This window comes from Mus caroli, chromosome 11 (genome assembly GCF_900094665.2).
Source record: "Mus caroli chromosome 11, CAROLI_EIJ_v1.1, whole genome shotgun sequence".
In the NCBI taxonomy this organism is placed as follows: Eukaryota; Metazoa; Chordata; class Mammalia; order Rodentia; family Muridae; genus Mus; species Mus caroli.
In genome coordinates, this window is record NC_034580.1 from 14414150 (window position 1) to 14435297 (window position 21148).

Here is a 21148-nt window from a genome sequence, read left to right on the forward strand (position 1 = left end):
GCTCAGAGACAAATTTTCTGGTGGAGGGATAAATTACCAGGAAAGGTCTATGCAATTAGTCCTCTACATATTCTCTGAATTGGCAGGTAAATAGGACAAAGGAGAATGATATGTAGCTACCAGGTTACCATTGCTTATGGAGGGAAGGCACAAGAGGAAAAGATTAAAGTTAGAGCTGTGCTAGAGAATCCTAGAATCCTCAAACCTAGAAAGCATGGGAAGAATAAGACATTGAGGAAGTGAGTGGACATGATAGATATGGTAAAAAAAAAAAAAGATAACAATCAGATTCAAGCTTTGATAAAGAAGGAAAATTCCATAATTGGACAGGCAGATGGGAGTGTCTTCACAAGAGTATAAATATCAAGAAATACTTAGGACTTGAGTTCAGAAAGACTACTGACAAGCCATAAAAAATCTAACCATATGTTGGGCCCTGAAGTTTTGAGACATGGCGGCAGATATTAGCTGTCTTGTGTTCTGTCACAGCAGAGAAACTAAGTAATACAGCAATAACCCTTAAGACAAAGCCTGCGCAGCCTGAGACGGAAATAAGGAAATAAGTCCCTGATGAGCTGGGTTATAGAGGCCATTAGAGACACTTGGTCATTACTGACTGAGGTCCCCATGAGTATGAAGGACTAGAAGACAATAAAGGAAGGTGAGGCATTAGTGGTGAACTTAGTAAAAGAGAGGCCATGTTGATACCAGTTCACTAGGCTACACAGGGCTATTCTAACAGAAGAGCTAGAAGAAAGTTGATTCAGGACTTTAAAAACAGATAAGTGGGTAAAGTCACTGCCACTATTTCTAATGGCTTGACTTCAATACCCATAAAGTGGAACAAGTGAATTGACTCCTAAAAGTTGCCCTCTGATTTCCACATGTTAACACACACACACACACACACAAATATAGACAGAGAGGCAAACAGACAGACACAGATACAAGTACGTCAAATAATTAAAGAAAGAGATTGGTTCAACAGTGATCTTAGGAGCACTATGCAGCTTTAATGGCTTTGCTGAGACTCATACTGAGCTATTATTTTTATAAGATGCATGAAGTTTCAGTTGAGCTGGGTGACTTAGACTAGTGTGTAAAACAAGTTTGTAAAGTAAAGAATAATCAAGAGAGGATGAAAGACAGGTAAAGCATAAAACGGGGTTTATCAAGGTTGCATGAAGCGAAATGTGATACAATTTGCATCAAGACAGATGTTCTTGGGTGAAGAATTATAAAGAAGCCACACACTATGCTAGTCAGCTGTTTGAAAGCTCAAAACTCTGAGCAGTAGTCCATAACAGACATAATTAGTGCAACAATACAGATGGAAAAGATTAAGTTTGACCTTTGGTGGGCAATATTGCCCCCAGAATATTTAATGCAAAGTACACTGGAGATAGAGGTTGTTTGTCCAGCCTGGGATTCTCTCAGCAGCTAGGTATAGGCAGTGGGAGAGAGGGAGCATAGTACTGGGCCCAAGGCTGGCAGGATCAGGAAGCAGTTATAATAGAAGATACGGCAGGATAAAGTGCAGCACACTGTCCTTAGCATGTTGTGATGCAAGCCCATTGGCTGAGACCCTCAGGGACTGGAAGATGCAAACAGAGCTACATGAGCAGCAGTGATCCAAGGTAAGAGGCCATATGTCTTGTGGAAAATGTTTATGGATCATCGAAAGCTAAACAGAGTAGTGTCCTCTACCTATGCTACTGTGATCAATATTAACTCAATATTTCTAATAAGAAGGGATAAAGTGTTTTTGTGCTGTATTGGACCTGGCTAACACTTCTTTGTCAGTATCCTCTTAGTTGTCCAAGGCCAAGAGGCAGGCAGTTACTTTAGATAGAAGTGAGGCTTCTCTGGCCTAACACTTTATAACAAAGATTTACTTATATAATGCTAACCCTTGAGTTTATTATAAAATTTGGGAAAGCACCAGAAAGAAAAATAAGACATCAGTGAAAGGACTTTTTAATGAAGATGCTTATGTGAGCAGCAAAAGACATTCATAAAAGCAATTAAGTGGTTGAATTAAAAAAAAACAAAACCCAGTGCTAGAGTTGAGCTGTCTGTCTGGGAATTGTTGTCCAGGGACACAGTCAAGGCCTCCAAACTACAAAAGCAACTGTCACTGCTGTTAGTTGTACATCAGAACTAGGTGTCAAATCCCTGTTGATGGAGATACCAAATGCTATAATTGTAGAACGTATAGAAATCAGGCTGTGCCTGAACTGGAAGCCTCCTCCTGCTGGCTGGATTTCATAGTGCTGGAGAGCACCATGTGAGGTACTTAGGGAGATCTGCCACCAGCAGTCTTACTCAGCTGTAGACCATATAAACTACAGTACCAATATACCAGGTAAGATGTGCAATAGTGGTATGACTGGTATGGCTTCAATCTACTGCTTTCCTTATGAATTTAAGGTATCTTCTGGTACCATAAACCAGGACAAAATTCCTTGAATGATGATGTTTTAGATCCTAGTCGGTGACCACTGTTACTGTTTTGTGAAATTAATGTGATATGCCTGTCAAATTGCCTTCTAAACATCTGTTCATATGGTGATAGATCACTGCTGCAGCCAGCCTCTATAGATCATGAAGAAACCTTCTTTTGTAATGGGAGGTATACAGGGAGACCTATAACTTGTCTGAGACCCATAAGCTTCTGAGATTAAGTTGCTGTTGTTGCTATGACACAGTAGCTGACGTTGCAGCCATAGAAAAAAAGCATGTCATCCTCTCCAAGGCTCAGGGACTTTTGTGAGAAAGGTGACCAAAAGGTTGTAAGAGCTGGCAGACATAGAGTGCTGTGCAACAACTTCCTCCAAGTTGAAATAAAACCTACAAGGCTAAGGAATTGTTCAAAAGTCTTAAGCTTTAGGGTCCCCTTGCTAGAGTTATATACATAGTAAGGACTGCTTAGAAGAAGAAAATACCTGAGCTGTGCACCACTCTTCAAGTCATACAGGAAGCTGTTGCTCAAGGAGAGTGGGGTTTGTAGGTTATACAATTGCTTTTGAGGGATACTTGTTCCTGTATTAATCAGCATTACCCACACTTCAGAAGAAAGCCAGATATGTTCATTGGTTAGCCAACCTGATGTCTTTCCAGTTGAAGCACATTTGCACATAGCTTACAACAAAGACTGTATGACCCACAAGTTTTCATGATCTCTGACAAATATAATTGATTCAATTCTATCAGACTGATCACATATCATCTTGGGTCTCAGGTGCAAGGCCTCTGTCTGATCTTCAAAAACACCGGTACGTATCTAAATGTTCATCATTTATTCAATATTTCTTGACTCTAAGATTATGACAGAAAGTTTCAAAATATATCGACATATACAAAAGTTATGAATATATCAATGCCAGCTAGGTAGGGTCCTGAAGCCCCCAGCTGTAATTGAATTAATTAAATTCATGACAACTCAAATTATTTTTTACTTAACACTTGGTTATTAGTCTCTCTAGTATACCTCCTGCTGCAAAAAGAGTTTCCTTTCATCACCGACTTAGGCTTATAGCAACAGTGGTCTAAGGCTAGGGTCAGGGCAGAGATGCGTGTCTGTAAAAGTGTTAGTGGGATGTGAGAAATAAAGATATGGCAGTGCTTTCCCTGTCATTCAGACATCAGAATGGGGAGGTGCTAGGGATTCCACTATAATGGTTTGTATATGCTTTTTCCGGGGAATGGCACTGTTGGAATATTTGGCCTTGTTGGAGTAGCCACTGTGTGCCACTGTGGGCATGGCTTTTTTTTTCTTTTTACTGTATATAATTATTTATTTTTAAAAATTAAGTCAAATAAATTATTTGAGGGATTTGATTGCTTTGCTGTCCATCCAGGACACCAGAAGATTTGAGGATTTCTTCAATTTATTTTAGGGACCCTTCAAGTTCTCTTTAAACCATTTTAGTGTAGGGTTCACTTGTATCACCCAAACATCTCTTTAGAGTCTTCTCATATCCATTCCTCACACTCACAACTCTAATCTTTATGAAGGAAGTGCCAGTGCCTGAAGTTAAAAACAAACAAAAAAATTAAAACATCAGTTTTATACTTTGTTAGCTGTCTTATAGTTCCTTCCCACAGACCTAACAGTCAGTCCTGTGAGTCAAGTAAAACCACAAGTTATTGTATGAGGCGTTTCCAACGGGCATGGGCTTTAATACCCTAGTCCTAGCTGCCTGGAAGCCGCTATTCCACTAGCAGCCTTCAGATGAAGGTGTAGAACTCTCAGCTCTGCCTGCATCGTGCCTGAATAGATGCTGCCCTGCTCCCACCTTGATGATGATAGACTGAACCTGTGAACCTGTAAGCCAACCCAATTAAATGCTGTTCTTTATAAGACTTACCTTGGTCATGGTATCTGTTTACAGCAGTAAAACCCTAAGACATCCACTAAACAGTGCTCATTTTTTTTTTTTTTTGCCCTAATATTTTCTTAGATTCTTTGGTTTCCCTACCTGGTCTATAAAGTTACAGCCAAACCTCCCCTCCTCTCGGGAATGAAGTAGTGTGAGACAAAGCTCTCCTACGGATGCCTAGTGACTCACATTCTGAGTATTATTCCTTGGGTTATCACAGTTGGCCATGCATTTATTTCACTTATGTCATGCAGACACTAGTTGCCTTTGTCTTAAGGAGTAGTGATTTCCTGCACATTGTAGGGCTTACATTGTCTCTAGTGTTGATTTACAGATTTAATATCTTTGCTCCTAAAGTTCTGGTCTCATCTGATACTACTATTCTGACTCTTTTCTGTGGATGTTAAGTGTACATTAGTACCTTATATCAGGGGTCAAATCTATAATCAAAATTTTTGTCAGGCTTAAACTTCAGAATTTGGCCTTATTTTGAATTAGGGTCTTTACATATGTAATTAAACTAAGGATCTCAAGATGTGTTCACACAATATTGGGGTGGACCCAAACTCCACTGATGGATGCAGACATGGCAAGAGACAGAAAATATAAAAATGCTAGGAAGAAAGCCACATGGAGGTGGAGGCAGAATTTAGAGGGATGTTCTCCGAACCAAGGAGCATTTTTGAGAGTTATCAAAAGAGAAAAGGATGGATCAGATCTGCCCTTAGAGCTTCTGAACAGAACCACGCCTTGATAATATCTAGATTTGTGACTTCTAGCCTCCAGAACAATGAGAGAATAAATTTCTGTCTTTGAAGCTACCGAATTTGTGTTAATTTGTTTCAATGCCCTAGGAAATAAGTACACTGTGCCTTATTAAATCATTCCTGGCTTCTAATTCTCCATGCCACTGAAAATCAGAGCACTGTGGTCTCTTTTATTTGGTCCCTACCTTATAGATTGCTGTAATGTTTGGAAGGAAATTTATAATGAGATTCTTTAAGTCATAGATTTTGAAGAAACAATTTCCCTCCAAGGTTTCTTTTTGTTATTATGTTATGGGAGTTCCACATCTGTTAAAAATACATTTTATAACCTGAAAATATTCTTTTAGAAAGCATAACCCAAAGCTTCTATCAAAAGATGTACCTGCCAAAACATAAGCTGTAATGTAAGATATAGCTGTTTTATGAATCTCACTCTAGTACGTTAAATATACACTTGATGTTCAATATAGATGCTGTGTGCCTTGCTTCTGGACTTCAAGAACACATGAATCATATCTTTAGACAGTTTTCTCCCTTGCAATTGAAAATTTTAAAATAAGGTGTCTTCTTTTTCAAAAAGTGGCTAAATGAATAGCTTTATTTTGAATTCTAAAGCATCTAGCACTGGATGCCCAGCATCTCATATTTACTAGTGAGATTTCATCAGTTACATAAGTAGATTGCCAAATGTCACTATTGTGTTACATGCTGTATGCTTAGGAAAATATCACATAATTATAAAGTAATTCTTGGTTCTAGCAGATTATGTAGTAATTATACTTAATATTGCAGTTTAAAAAGTGATTACTATGAAAGCTCATTTTAAAAGGCAGAAACAGTCACATATGTGTCCGTAATTATATCTGACACAATACAAGTTGATGTTAATTGAAATGATTTATAGTTATTATAGTAATTTAGTTAAAGAATATGCTAGAAGTGATATCTAACTTTTCTAAAGAATAAGTGCCAAATCAGTACCAGACAACGCAGAGGAGAATCCCCACAATCTAAATTTGTTTCTTTCTTTACTTAGCAAATATTTTCAAAACACTCTATAAATGTATTCACCCCTATCTCTCTATGCTTAGGATTGGCACCTGGAAGTATTTCATAAGTTTATACTACATAAATTAATGAATAATCTCTGTTTAGGTTACTTTAAAATTAGATAATTTTATTGAAACCATGTTATGATAATATAACATGATTATCCTAGCAGTTGGAGGTCATTGTCCCTTTGGAAGTATGACATAGAGGCTCTGGTCCTTTCTCAGTAGTACATATGTAAATTTAACGTTTTGAAGACACATTCAGATGGTTCAAGGATTCCCCAAAGCCTGTTGGAGCTCAATTTAAGAACAGTAACTGGGGGTGGAGCTTATTTCATTTAACCTGATATTAGCTCTGTTTATCCATGTTACTCAGAGCACAGTATTTCATGACCCCTTTTACAATTGAGCTATATGCTATTATGTATAGACACCATATGTTTTAAGTCAACTCATCTTTGACAGAAGTGCTAACAATGTTCAATGCTATTTATTTAAAAGTAACTAGAAGAATTTGGTTGTTTTACATCTAAGGTTCTACATAAGCTAAGTTCCCTCATTCATATGCAATCTGTATGCACATCAAAATATCACATTATGTTTCCAAATATGAACAATAATTGTAAGTCAATTAAAACCAATGTAAAACTTACAGAAGAAAAGGACTGAGGCTAAGAGTAATACTTTCTGAACCTTGCTAACCAGGTGCTTGTGGCTATGGACTTCCCAAAGAAACTAACGGGAAATGGTGTTCCTCTCTCTAGTATTTAAACAGATATCTAGAAAGAAAGAGCATTTCTTTACTCTTAATTTATTTCATTTCAAAATCACTTTCAAGTTAAGGAGCATGAAGAGTTATACAAAATCTCCTCCTTCAACTGGTCATACATTTAAAAGAAAACAAAAATAAAAATAGCTATATATCCCAGTGAAGATTAAAGACTTCCAGATGCAAAATTATCTGAATCATGGGGGTATTCAGTCTTAGTGATGAAATCTTGTCCTTCATACATCCCTAGCCATACCTAGTGTAAGACATATCTAGTGATAAGCTAACATCCTTGATGATTGATACATTGTGAGTGTCTAGGACATGCCTAGTAATATTTTTAAGCCTTCAGATTTAAAGGTCTGTGATTGGTTGGAAATAAGCTAGGCTTAGGCAGAGTCTCTACCCATGCAAGGCTCCCCTGTTTCTCCTAAGAACTGAAGCAACACTCAAGAACTACCACCCCTGTGGCTGGAGAGACTGCTCAGGAGTTATGCGTTCTTGCCGAAGAGCCAAGGTTCAGTGTCTTTTAGGTGCCTCCTGCTAATTCCAAGGGGGGAGGGGGTCTGATACCTCTGACCTTCATGAGAACCTGAACTCAGATATAAATATCCCCCCTATACACACTTAAAAGCAATAAAAATAAATCTTTTAAAAATGCCATGTGACAATATTAAGATTTAAGACGCTTTGGAAACTAGAAAAAAAAAGAGGAAAGGAGTAAGCAAGGTAAGGGCAAAGGGTAGGCTTGAGTCAAGGCAGCACATCAGCATGCTCCTCTTACACTCTTCTCTGTCCTCTGTTGTATACTGTAGAACGGGAGAGTGCACAAGATAAATTGATTCTAAACTCCAATTCATATCTGACTTGCAGAAACCTGACAGGAGAGTCTAAAAATATAGTGAGTTGATTCTGAAGGCCTGAAAATATTACCTATTTTAGAATTTCTCCAGAGACTCAAATACTTGGGACCTTGGAGCAATTTTTATGACCTTTCTTCTTCATTTTTCATGGCAGAATATAGCCTCAGTATAAGGTCTGAGAGAGTTAATCTAGATTAGAACACACCTGCCATGCCATTACATCAACAAGGGATATAACCCCAGTCCCAATCCCTCAGCCATACAGCACACTGCTCATACCTCTCCTAATCTACATAATCACTTGTCAAGATGAGTGATTTCCATTGACATGTCAATGTTTCTGTTCTTGTTGGTTTTTTTTTTTTTAACGTTACTTGGGATTGATTTAACATATTTTAACTGACATACTTTTCTATGCAACTGGATACCATGGATGAATATATTTGATAGATATTTCTTTTCCCTTCTACTTCCTAAATGAGTTCAGTGTTCATGAAATGAGCTGAATTTCCCTGGAGAATTAAATCCATTACACTGTTGCCTCACAGTCACAGGTGATACCAAATACACAGCTATCCCAGTGCATTCTTTTACCATGCCTAGCAAATCTGTAAATCAGTCCTAAGAAGGACAGAGAAGTCTGTTTCCACTGATGTGCAAGTTGTTTCAGATGCCTCTCCCTCCCAAGTAAAAAATCAAGAATCCTCCAGCCAACTGAATACCACTCTGTAATTGCAAAAAAAAAAAAAAAAATTGCGGCTGTTTTGTTGACATTCTGAATGCTAATAAGTAAATACAATTTAAAAAAAAATTCCTCCAGCCACAAAGAGTAAACACGTGTGTGCATACACACACACACATACGGGGAGAGAGAGAGAGAGAGAGAGAGAGAGAGAGAGAGAGAGAGAGAGAGAGAGAGAGAGAATAGCTGATGTAAGTAAATGTTCTTAAAAATGTTTACAGCCATTTCTCTACCCAGTACTGAGGAATTGGTCTCTGGACTTAAAAGTTCAATCCATACTGTTGCATACAAATATATGCAGACAAAAAATTCACACACATAAAATAAAAATAAATAAATCTTTTAACATAAAATTTAACCCAGAGCATTCCCTCAACATTCAATAAGGGGAAACATTTAACCCAAACTACCATAGATTCCTAGAAGCTGGAATGTAGTCCAAATGGAAATAATTTTTTCTTCTTTCTGTGTTTTAGTCCCATTTTGTAAAGGGGCATTTTTTGTTCTCATTATAATTTCATATTCTGATATACACAAATGGAATTTTCAGTGGCTTGAAAAGAATATATGCACAATTGCTGTGTCTTCAAACATATACTCAGGCGAAGAAGCCAGTTCTAGAAGTGCGCTTTCCTCACATGTTCCTCTGTGATTACACAGAAAGTGCCTCCTGCCACAGATAACCTTGCCCTGCCTCTGAGAATGGAATGCAGAACATTTATGCAATGAAACTCCTTCCCTTCTATTAAATAGAATATTTGGGGGGTTGGGTGCATACTAGATAGTCAGATGCTGTTTCTTAAATTTGACCCAGGCACATCAATTGGTTTGCAGGTGGGTGAAAACAATTGCTGTGTTTGTACTCTTAAATCACTGTCAAGTTAACATTTTCCCTTGGTGAAAGAAAGAGACAAAGAGAAAGACAGTGCGACAGAGAGAGAAAGAAAACTACCCTGGACTTGTCACTACTGTCCAGATACTTTGAGTTAGAATCATTTACACAACAGTAGAACGTTTTAAACATTTACGTTTTAAAAGTCCCTAGACTTGCCTGAGATTTGGGCACCTTGTAGGGGCAAGGTTAGAATCTGGTTAGAGTCTGCAAAGGGCAAAAATCCTCCAAATTGATGAGACCAACACACTAAACAAAATGGTTTCCTGAAGACCGAGTCTGTAGCTTGCATAGATTAAATGACCGTTACACTCACATCCCTTTAAGAGTGTCTACATCCATCTGTACACTATAGGCTCTTTCTAGCCTATCATGTAAATATTTCTTAACATAGATAATACTTGCACATGGTTTAAACACTGACCAGTGTTACATGAAATACTTCTCTTTTACCGAAACACGCCATTGCCTTCCCAAGTCTCCCCCCTCCACTAGTAGTAGATATGAATTTGTTTAAGTTTTGTTGAGATAGCAGTAAGTTTAGAATTTAGAAAAGAAAGTTTATATCTGATGAATGCAAAATTCAATTGAATGAAAATGTGTTTATAAGTTTTCTACTCTCTTTCTCTAATAAATGACATTGTATGTACTTTTTTTCTTTCTGTTTTCCCTTAACAAAAGAAATCTTAGGATGTTTTAAGTTGTTCCATAGAGAGTGGCTTCACTAGTAAAGAGCACCAAAGACATCACTGAATGAATAAACTTATCTTAGGGCATTTCTTCTGGATGTATTATATTTATAATGCAACTTAACTCTAGGCAAAATCTTGAGTTAATGGATATATTTATTTGAAGAACTATTCACAGTAGAATTATACCATCATGAATGCCGTGAGTAGCAGATAGAACTTTGCTGAGCTTTCCCTTGGCTGTGTTACAAAAGGAAAAAAAAATCACATTTGTAGAAAATGCGCACCTTTATCTTTTAAGAGAAAAGTGAAGAGAGTGAGAGACCTTGGAATACTCAGTCCTAAAGATTATGTCTCCATCAAATCCCTCCCCTCAGGACCCTCCTCTCTCCCTGTGGAAGAGGAGGCAGAAAGAATGTAAGAGCCAGAGGGGATGTAGGGCACCAAGGAAACAAGGCCCTCTAAACCCAGAAGCCCTGATGTGCAAAAGAACTCACAGAGACTGGCAGCATACACTGGTCCTGCACAGGTCTGAGTCAAATGGGGTCCCAGAGTTGAAATGCGAAGTGGACATAAGCCCCATCCTCATCCCAGATGTGATCTCTAAGTGATAACTGCTCACACAGGAAAACTTAGTTCTCTTTAATGGAGTCTCACTGGGGGCATCCAAAGCACACTTAAGGGCAAGCCCCATGCCCAGCAATGGCCAACACAAAACAATGTAAGTGGCACTTGGGGTAGAGGATTCTGTGTTTCATAATGCTTTTTGGGGGGGCTTTAAAAAAAGCTTATAAGTTCTTTGGTGTATATTACAGCTTTAGGTTTTGTGTTGTTATGGAATCCTTGTGTAAGTGAACACGTGTGTCTCTGTGTCCATATGTGTTTCTTATGTCTTTGGTTCTTTTTCTTCTGTTTGTTTTGTTCTATTCCAGTTTGGTTTTCTCTTATCATATCTTATTTTATTATTATTCTGCAGATACCTGTTTGTTTCTAATGAGAGACATAAAAGGTGTGGATTCACATGGGAGGGAAATGGGAAGATCGCTGCAGATTTAGGAGAATGGAAACCATAATCAGGATACATAATAAAAGGCCAATAGAAATATATATATATATGTTAGGAACACTTGCATTATCAATTGACCCATCTCCCTAGCTCTATATCACTGTTTTATTTTTATTTCTCTAGTGAGTAAGTAAGGTCAAAATTAAGAAGGTAAAATTAATAAAACTCTTTAGAAAATGTGGGGGACATAACTGTGTGTGCATGTTTCAGCATTTGCCCTTCAAAAGATACCATTTAAAAGGTGAAAATATAAATTATGGAATAAGAACAATATTTGTAAATATATGGAGACAGCCTGGATCTGCCACACAAAGGAGTCTAAAACTCTGTGGACCAAAAAGATATGGTCCATATGAATAATTATGGTCAAAATTTGATTTATTTTGAAAAACATAAGTTTCTCAACTTATTGTTCATCATTGTTGTTTACCAAACAGTACTAGTTTTGGCCATTTGGGGTTCTATTAGCTCTCTAGTTTCATTCGTCAGTACTTTGTTATTTCTAGTGAATGAGTGCCACGCCTTCTTGATTGTATTTATCACTAGTTATTTTTTTCTTTATCAATTTATTTATATTTTACATAATCCAAGCTAACTTCTTGGTTGTGCATCTTGAGTCCTATACATTTTAAAAGTATAAAATGATCTCAGCATTTTCAGTTTGTAACCTTTATGGTTTTATTCTTGTCATTTAAATCATCATTTCAGAGAATCATGAGAAGGGGTTCAGGTCCAAATTTTGCCCTATTTGGCCCAGCCTTTGCTCTAATAATAATACATAGCTTTTGTTTCTCATTGGTATAGGCTCTTTCGAATGATACATGAAACTCCATGTGTGCTTAGATAGATCTAGCCTACACTTAAGCACAACACTATTTGGTGGTGAGGTCTTGATGTTAATTTGTGTCTGGCAGCATAGGGAGACTATTTTGTTCTCGGGCCTTTTTCTTAACAGTTTTAATTTCCTTCCTGTTCATTCTTTCTCAGATGACCTGTAATGCAATATCATCAAGTTTTAAAAACGGGTTTCAGTTTTACTGAGGAAACACTGGGTTTTGAAGTTAGCAGAGAAAATATACTATCTTTATGATGCTGAGTTCTCCTGTCCATGAGTAGCTCACATTTTCTTCTTTGTTCAAGTCTTCTATTGAGTCTTTTTGTAACAGTTAAAATGCTTGTTGATACATGGATAACTCATGTATTATTGTTCTATTTATCTCTTGGTATTCAATCTTATTTATTACTCGTCTAAATTAGACATTTTCTTTTCAGATAAATGAGCTATGAGTACATTATGGCAGGTAAGGTATGAATGCTGGAACGACTGCAGCTTAGTCTGTGGTTGTGGTGTAAGCTGGTAACACTACTTCCTATATCATGGTGAATCAGAGAACAGCCCAGAATCAGACCTTCAAGGCTTTCCACTGTTTAATTCTGCTCAATTCACCTCTTTCAGCCATGTCCTCTGTTAGAAAGGCTCTAAGCATCCTTTTACACAGCACCACCAACTAGGGACCTGTGGTGTTCAAACACAGGAACCTGTGGGGCACATTGCACATTGAAGCTACAACTGATACCATGAAGGCACCAAATGCCTTGATCCCTTCTTAAAGACCACATATGAGGCAGGCTTTTAGGACATTACTGTTCCTGAGGAGATCTGGTCTAACTTTCTTCAGTATGGGCCTGAAGTTTACTACATGTCTGACAATCCCAGGCATGAACAACTAGTAGCATCATCTGCTTTACATGATAAACAGGAAAAGGTGTCAGGGCAATATGCAGAAATTCTGAAGAATTAGATGCTGTCCATGTTGTGCCCTTGGGTGTTACTAGCATAATTAAGGAACACTATCACAACATTAGTTAAGAAAGCTATAATTAGGATAGTAAATATGAATGTTCAGCCATTCATTCACTGCATCTGTCAGTCAGTTGTTTTCTTTTCTACCAAATACTCAGTGGATGCTAATTCATGTCAGACCAAGACTAACTTCAAAGCTGCCATTTCTTCCAGGAATATCTATATAAGGTTAAAAATGACCAGCTATCAGCAAGTTCAGTCAATTCAAATAAAGAAACAAAGCTCCAGATAGTTTGTGACATGAGGCAAAAGTGGAAAGTATATCATTTGGTGACCTAAGTGTTAAGGAGCTATTTGCCTTTTGTTTCCTGGTTGTTTATGAAAGTCTGCATTTATTTTCAAGTATATAAAGTGAAGTTGACATCACTCACAGGAGAATAGATAAAAAAAAAATCTGTCATGAAGACTGTAGAGATGAATAACATAGCCAGCCATTTCCTCAAGAGTCAGGAAGTATCTAGTTTATACCATGAAATGGTGTGCCAATAAAACATAATTGGTATTGAAATATATGACTAAGGACAATCCTCAGGTTTCAGGCCTCCACGTTTTCCACAGTAGTCCTTATTCTACAGTCAAAATGTTGAGGTGACACAGAATAAGCCTATTTGCACCAAACAAAGAAACATGAACTCAAAGGTAGTTATACAGAGAAATACAGGTTTTACATGTATGTAAGCATATATGTGTATAGATATTTCTTACATGTATTTTCATATATGTTTATTAAATTTATATAGTAATGTTAAATTAAACAACATACATTAGAATACAAAGTAATTTAGTAAATAAAATATAGAACATAAATTAATATGATAATGAATATATATTTTATTCTACAACTAAGAAATAACAATTAGGAACATGTCATTCTGGGAAAATTGGGACAAGATCATGCTATTATCCCAGGTTTTCCCAATGAGAAATTATAGCTGTTAGCCCAGGCTGAGATTGTGCTTACTAGCCCAGGTCTTAAAGTGCTCATGAATTAGTATAATTTCAAACAAAAGCCTGTTAGAACATGTCTTAGAAAATCGTATGAAAATTAGTAAATATAGATGTATTAAATTCTTATTTTCATGGCATAGCTGTAGGTCAGTTATAATTGCCTTCATTTCTCCAAAGTCAAGGGATTAGGTTACTATCTCATATCAGTGTAATGCTTATTTCCCATGTAGCATTTATTATCTTGTTGAATTTCAATATAAATCTGTAAAGACTTCAAATAAAACAATTTTATCAGAGTGGAAACAGAAACTTAAAACAAATACTCAGAGCTTTTACCAGCTGCAAACAGTTGACCTAGAGGAGAAGCCTGCTGCTCTGCTCTAGAGCCAAGCCCTTTAAGATGCTAGGCTTAAAGGACCTCTTGCTCCCTTTTTGGCTTTGATTTTTACTTCATATAAGAACATGAAGCCAGATGAACCAAGAAACAGATATGGTAAATTACTGAAAAAAAATTTTCATTCTCATTTTCTCCATCAGTTGAAATCATAACACAACATGCAAGAATTGTTTAATTGCAACAACTTGTAGACTCTGTAGTCAATTTTTTTTACCCTCACCCTGAATGTATATACAATGACAGGCTATAAGAAAGAAAATAGGCTTTCTTCAAGCATCTGAGAAGATACTGTATGTGACTCTCTAGAGGTCAACACAGAGCCTCTGAGAGGGATCAGACTGATAGCTCCAGTGGCCAAGGGGCTTCGACAAGCTCTTTTATCTTAAGTGTCAGTGTTTCCTCAGCCCCTAGCCTTCCATTCCTCCCATACCTTGTTTTCCATCCTTCATGGCTACAGATTTACTCTTCTTCCTGGCTTTGATTAGCCTGCCCCCCAACCAACCTCTACCCTGCTTTCCTGTCCTCCCTTGGCCAAGAGTGCTACGGCATGAGAAAAGCACTCGATCATCATGATGGGAAGTGTCAGGTGCACAAGATAAATGCAAATTTCATGGCCTTACTGTCTCATTCTGCCAAATTTTATGAGACTGAGAAAACTTGGAAGCTTATGCTATGGGGCCATTTGGTTGGCAGGAAAGAGAGCAGACTTTCCCAACACCGTCTGTTGGCAGCTCCAGGGCTAGATTTACAGCAAGGGCTGGAGATTGCCTTGGCTATTGAGGCTGCAACTCAGCCAGCTGGGGGCCTCTCAAGTGAGGGAAGAGTGATGGTGTAGATTCTGGGAGAGAGTGTTCCACTTAAGCACTCCCAATGACAGCTTTTTGGTCATACCTTGAGCTTGAGAACTTGGCCCCAGTGAGACTGGCCTCGTTCACAGATAGCTTCACCCAAATTCCCAGTGCCTCTAAAGACTGGCATTCACCAACGTGCTGAAATGGGAAGACAGTTTCTGGGATGGAATCTGGGTATGCTTTGTGGTCTGTTTCTGTGTTAGTTTATAGTTTTCTATTAAAGTCTATTGCTTCATATACTCCTAAAGCTGTTATCACTCAGGAGGTAACAAGTTTAATACATACTATGGCACAGTGATTGAAAGTCTCAATTCTTGAGCTACAGTGCCAGAGTTCAACACCAGTTCTGTTCTAGCACAGTTTACCTGTGGAAAATTCTGATCTCCTTTGCATCTCAGCTCCTTGGATTGAAGTACCTATACTAGCAGTACTTATAATAGAGTTGATTGAAATAATCAAAAACAAGAAGCAAATTTAACCAATTAGAACACAAACAGTGAAACCCCTCGAAGAGGAGGAAGACAGTCACTATCGCTTGAGCAAATGCACTTTGCTCTCTTCAATGGGGGTTTTAGATTCTGCGGAACTCAATCTGAAGAACTCTGACCACGATGAGAAATTAAAAAGGGAATCCTCAACCCTGTGTAGAGAAGGGTGTTTATTTCTGGGAGCCCACTGTGCAACCCAGCTCCCAATCCCAGTCTTACAGATGCAGATTTTGAAAAAGGGAAACAAACGTTCATAGCTCTCAAGTCTGGAAGTAAGCCTTCACCATCATACCAAGTCTGCTCACAGGCAGAATAAGACTCATGATGAAGTTCAAGGAAACAATGGTCTTTGCCAGCCCTCAGGAACAGTAGAAAGGACAGCAGCAGGGAGCCAGACCAATTGATTGAAAGTAAAGTGACATTGTTTGAGGAGACAGATGCAGACCTTCAGGAGCTTGGAATAAATTCCAAGTGAGAAAAGTAATCCAGAGGAAGGCTCAGAATTAGAACACAGACTTCCTAACTCCATGCTCTGTATTGTGGTGGCTCTGCAGAAAGTCCTGACAGGAACACACTCCTCTTCATAAGTAGCATTGCCTGCCTCAGCCAAAGCCTCTCTTCTAAATGTCCTATCTCCCAGTGATGGCCAAATCGATGAGGCACCAGTGTTTTAACCCAAAACACTTCTCAGTGTTTTGGGTTAAAAGTGTCATTAACATTGGGTTCAATTTTGAGGTTGTATTATAATTTATATGGCAGACACTGAGCTAGACCTTTCAGATGTTCCAAATAAATACAAGCTTGATCAGACAGCAAGGAAGTTCACATAAAGCTGTCTGAGGGTAGATAAAAACAAATATTTGAAATCTTAACAGGAGTTAGATCATGGGCTCAGGGGACCTTGTGAATATGAGTAAAGGACTCTCTTAGGCCTTTTCAGCATTTTTTCATAATATTTGGAATTATTGTTTCTACACCTTCTATGACATTTAAAATGAATCTACAGAAAGGCCCTTGGCACAAAAATCACATTAATTTTATGACTTCAGTAGCAATAGCAATAATTATCATAACTGTGATCATTAGTTGAATATCTACAAGGCACTCCACTAACTGGGAAGAACTGAGAGTTAGTAAATGATTTGTGTTCCAGAGGTTTAAGGGGAGCCTTGGCTTTCATGGCTTATAATATTCCATGCATGCAGATCTTCTGTTTAGACTTTCTAAACTTCCCACTGAGGAGGGGGCCCACCTCAGGGGCCCCAAATGAATGATATACAGCTCACTTCATAAGCATGTCCTACAACTTCCTGAGAAAAACACTTTCTAGAACCCACAGACTACCTAAAATAGTGAAGGGGAAAATACAGGAAATGGTGTGTTGTTAAATCAATTATACTTTTAAATTATTCTCCTCATACGATTTATTAGAACAAGACGAAAACCCCCTAAAGTTCTGAAGAAATATTAACATAACATGCCTGTAACTCATGCTGTGTTTAATGAGAGGTGCTGTTTTTCCTGCCATGGGGGCCATAGCCCAATGAGTGATGACTCTGAAAAGGGTCACATACATATTCATCAAATTCGACATGCTCATGTAAACTGGTTCTAATAGGCCATGACAGCAAAGTTGTGTCGGGCAAATAGCGGCGTATGTGCCTCTTCCATTCACTGGAATATTTAGCCTTTAACACTCTGCTATCCATGGATGAAATATTAGCTTGTTAACTTAAGACCATCACTTATTTTGGATTCTCTGATAACGAAGAGAGGAAATCTTCTTAGCTGCTTTCTTAGGGATGAGCCTTGAACTTTATCATGCTTGTTTTAACCAAATAGTGTCAGCGATACCATTCTATTCCCTGATCCTGGAACTTAGAACACTTATGCAAAATGTTCCATCCCGAAGTGATCTGACATCCAATCCAGAAAAATGACTCTCAATTCCTGTTTGGTCACTACCACAAATGATGTAGTTTTCCGAACTTTAAAAAATACTCTTCAATGCAAAACCATTTTTCCCCATCATAGACCAGTTTGGCGTCCAGTAAACCACATGTAAGATGGACCTTGACTCTTGTCTTGGTTGTTTCATGAACCTGTTGTCAATTTTACAAAAGAACTAAATTATCAGGAAAAAAAACCCTGAAATTACAATTAATTCATTGAAAAAGATCTCACTATCCAGCAATAAATTGAGATGTGTAAGTCTTTTAGAGACTTCCATAAGAGAGTGGAGCCCCAAACCCATTGCTTCAAGACACTCGAAGCTTGACTCGACATTGATAAATTATCTTGCTGTAACCATCTGAAAGTTCCAGCTACAATGAGCCACTCCCCTCTGGATATCTATATTTAGCTCATTTCAGATGTTAGTGAACCACAGAGCTTGGGCTTCTATGTCAGTGGCGTTTTCTCTTAATTCAGATAGTGTTTTATTTTGCCCACTGTAAAGCAAGTCATTTGAACTCCCTGAAGACAGGGTCATATCAGAATGATTTGAGATATCACCCCTTTAGGTAACACATTGATATGAATTTCATAGGGTGAAATCTAATCAATCAGCCACTTATAGTCATGATATTTAATTATGAGACCTTCTCCTTCCTCTCAACTTTCTTTACCTCTCCAAGAAGGAACTGAACTTTGCAAAAATAGTTGTTTGGCTTTCATTACCAAGTGTTCCCAAAGTGATACAAATATAAAGTTGTCCTTAGCTGACAAGGAAGCAAACCACACAGCAAAATATTTTATTCCTAAATATAATCAAATTATATTGATGAGAGAACACATTCAAAGAGAGATCTGGATACCTTAATCAGACAGCTGGCCCTTCCTTGTTGCTGTTTCCTTGGGCAGAAGATGTAGGTGCATGGGTTTCCTCTTTTAATTTCCATATGCAGCTGTGAATGAAGAAAGGACTCAGAAGGTAAGAGCCTGTTCTTCCAAAGGACCCACATTCTATCTCCAACACCCTCTTGGAAGATCACAACCATCTGTAACTCCAGTTCCTAGGATCATCCCCCTTCTGGTCTCCAAGAGCACCAGGCATGCACATGACACACAAATACACTGGCCCAAAGCCATACACATGGAAGTTACTTTTGGTTGTGTTGTGTTATCCCAGCAACAAAAGTCCCAACTAAAACACCATCAGAGTCTGGTGGTCTCATGGGTGGGTAGACAACTAGATACTATGCTTTCTTTTCTCCCAGAATCCACCACTAGTTGCCAATAGGTCAACAGTATGTGTCAGGGAACATGAGCCTTTACCCCTCCCATAGCTGACTGTTACAAGGGCTCAACTTTTGTGGACACAGTTCTGGTCGTACAGCTGCTGTGAGTTCATGATTTCCATGACCATGTGCTGCTTAGAAAACGATATTTCAGTCATTCTCCCTATTCTCCAGTCTTATATTCTTTTTGCCTTATTACACAATGTACTCTGGGCTCTTTAAGGCAGCAGAATAATGTTTCCTATGGGGCTTAGCCCTCCACTGTGCTTTCTTTCCAGCATTCTTTGAAACCATGGATGTTCCTCTTTTTACCTCAGTTCCCTGCAAGAGGAGATTTCTATGTTTAAAGTAGCTTCTGTGAACATCAAGACAGATGTTTAGGGTATGGATTGGTGATGTCAATTAAACTAAGCCACTTTCTTAGATCTGTCCCTTCCCGAGGATCTAAGACCTCTTTAGTTATGGATTTTGGACCAGATTGACTGTTTTATACATGGGTTCTATCTTGTAGTGCAATCTCCAAATCCAATTAGGAAGCAGTTGATTGTTCCCATAACAGAGATGCCACCATTACACCAATGAGCATCTCTTGTCTGCTAAGTTAGCATTATAGTTCACTGTTAAGTTTGACTGCCAATATCTTTACCAGACTGTAGCCTCTGTACAACCTTCTAGCACCAAAACAGTCAGCTAGCAGGAAGGAGTTTCTTAGCCCAATCCTAGCTTGATTTCTATACCTGGCATTTCATCGTAGAGATAGTCTTATGTGAAGATATCATTACTGGGTACATAATTGATAGATTGCATATTCTGCAATTTCCTGGTCTGGTCATTAGAATGCTGTTTCCCAAGAACATGGGGCATAATTTGCTTGATTTTTACATTTTTGGAACAGAAGTCTAATTGTAACTATTCTAGTTTTATTTCAATGAGTTAAGAACATTACCTCTAGAAAGTTTAATTGCCTTCAATGACCAGTGAACAGAGGAAGGTGAGAAGCATGCCTTCCTTGGCATGGCTGCCCAGAACTAAGAGTCAGAGAAGGCTGATACATTTGGCAAATGCAGAAAGTGCCATCTGGTATGGATTTCCTTTCAACTCATTGGGAGGATTTCAGGATTGCAGACAATAATTGAAAGCTGTTGTCTTGGGGGTGGTATATTATTTAACTCTTCTTCTTTTGTAGTTAGGTTCTGGTAACCAAGCCTTCTGAGCTAACATACATCCTTGTATCCCACCTGTACTCACACTTCATACAAATGCTTTGTACGCTAAGAGTGAGCACTCATAAATAATGTGCAGCTTGCATCTATTTTGCTCCAAAGTGCTGTAAATATCAAGGTCTACTTACGAGGGTTGTACTCTTGGTTACAGTGGGTCATTGAGAGCTAGGGCCAAATGAATTGAAGTAAACAGAATGAATGGTATTGCTGGTCATAACTGAACGCTGGGTCTAAATGAGGCCACTCAAAGCAGATCACATATGACTTTAATCCCCTGCTCTGCCCAGCATTCCCCGGGGATAAACCTGTCTCCAGTTTTTATTTACATATTATCATTTTACCTTATGTCACTGTCATAGTTTCAGACTTGAGTAAATCCACATTTAAATAGTGATTTGTCTCCTTTTGATAGTAAATATTCTTGTAAGTCGTGGTCGAGATTAAAGAGAATTTGTTGACAATAGGTAGACAGGGCTATTTAGGATTAAATGAAATTATATACTCAGCCAAGAAAGCACTCTTTGGGAAGCTCCATCCTGCAGGTGCCGGTTGCCCTACGAACGCTGCCTTTGAAGGTACAGTGGTAATTCCCTGAAAAGAAAAAAGAAAAAGAAAAAAGAAAGGGAGGGGTGGAAAAACAACACATAGAAATACATTCTCAGCTCCCTAGACTCCCTGGGAGGGACAAATCCTGCTTGGAACAGCCCTCCAGACGCCACCACTTAAAGGTTAGCAAAGGGTTCTTTTGAGGGGACATTTAAACCTTTAATAGCTCCCAGCCAGTTCGGGCAGGAATTATTTTCCTTACTGGAGGCAGAGGCAGGAGCCCAATTGCTGCTCAGTTACCTGTCTGCAAGAGGCTGGGATGAAACCTTAGCTGAGTTGGCTTGGCAGGAGTGGGCGGAGCCTGCCGTGT

General features: G+C 38.4%; 1 non-coding gene across 1 annotated transcript; it reads right to left on the minus strand.

Annotated features, from left to right (window-relative positions):
- Positions 1-4081: 4081 nt before the first annotated feature.
- On the minus strand, positions 4082-4185 carry LOC115032671. Its single transcript, XR_003838300.1, has one exon. It is a non-coding gene; the product is annotated as a small nucleolar RNA SNORA18 (small nucleolar RNA).
- Positions 4186-21148: the final 16963 nt, after the last annotated feature.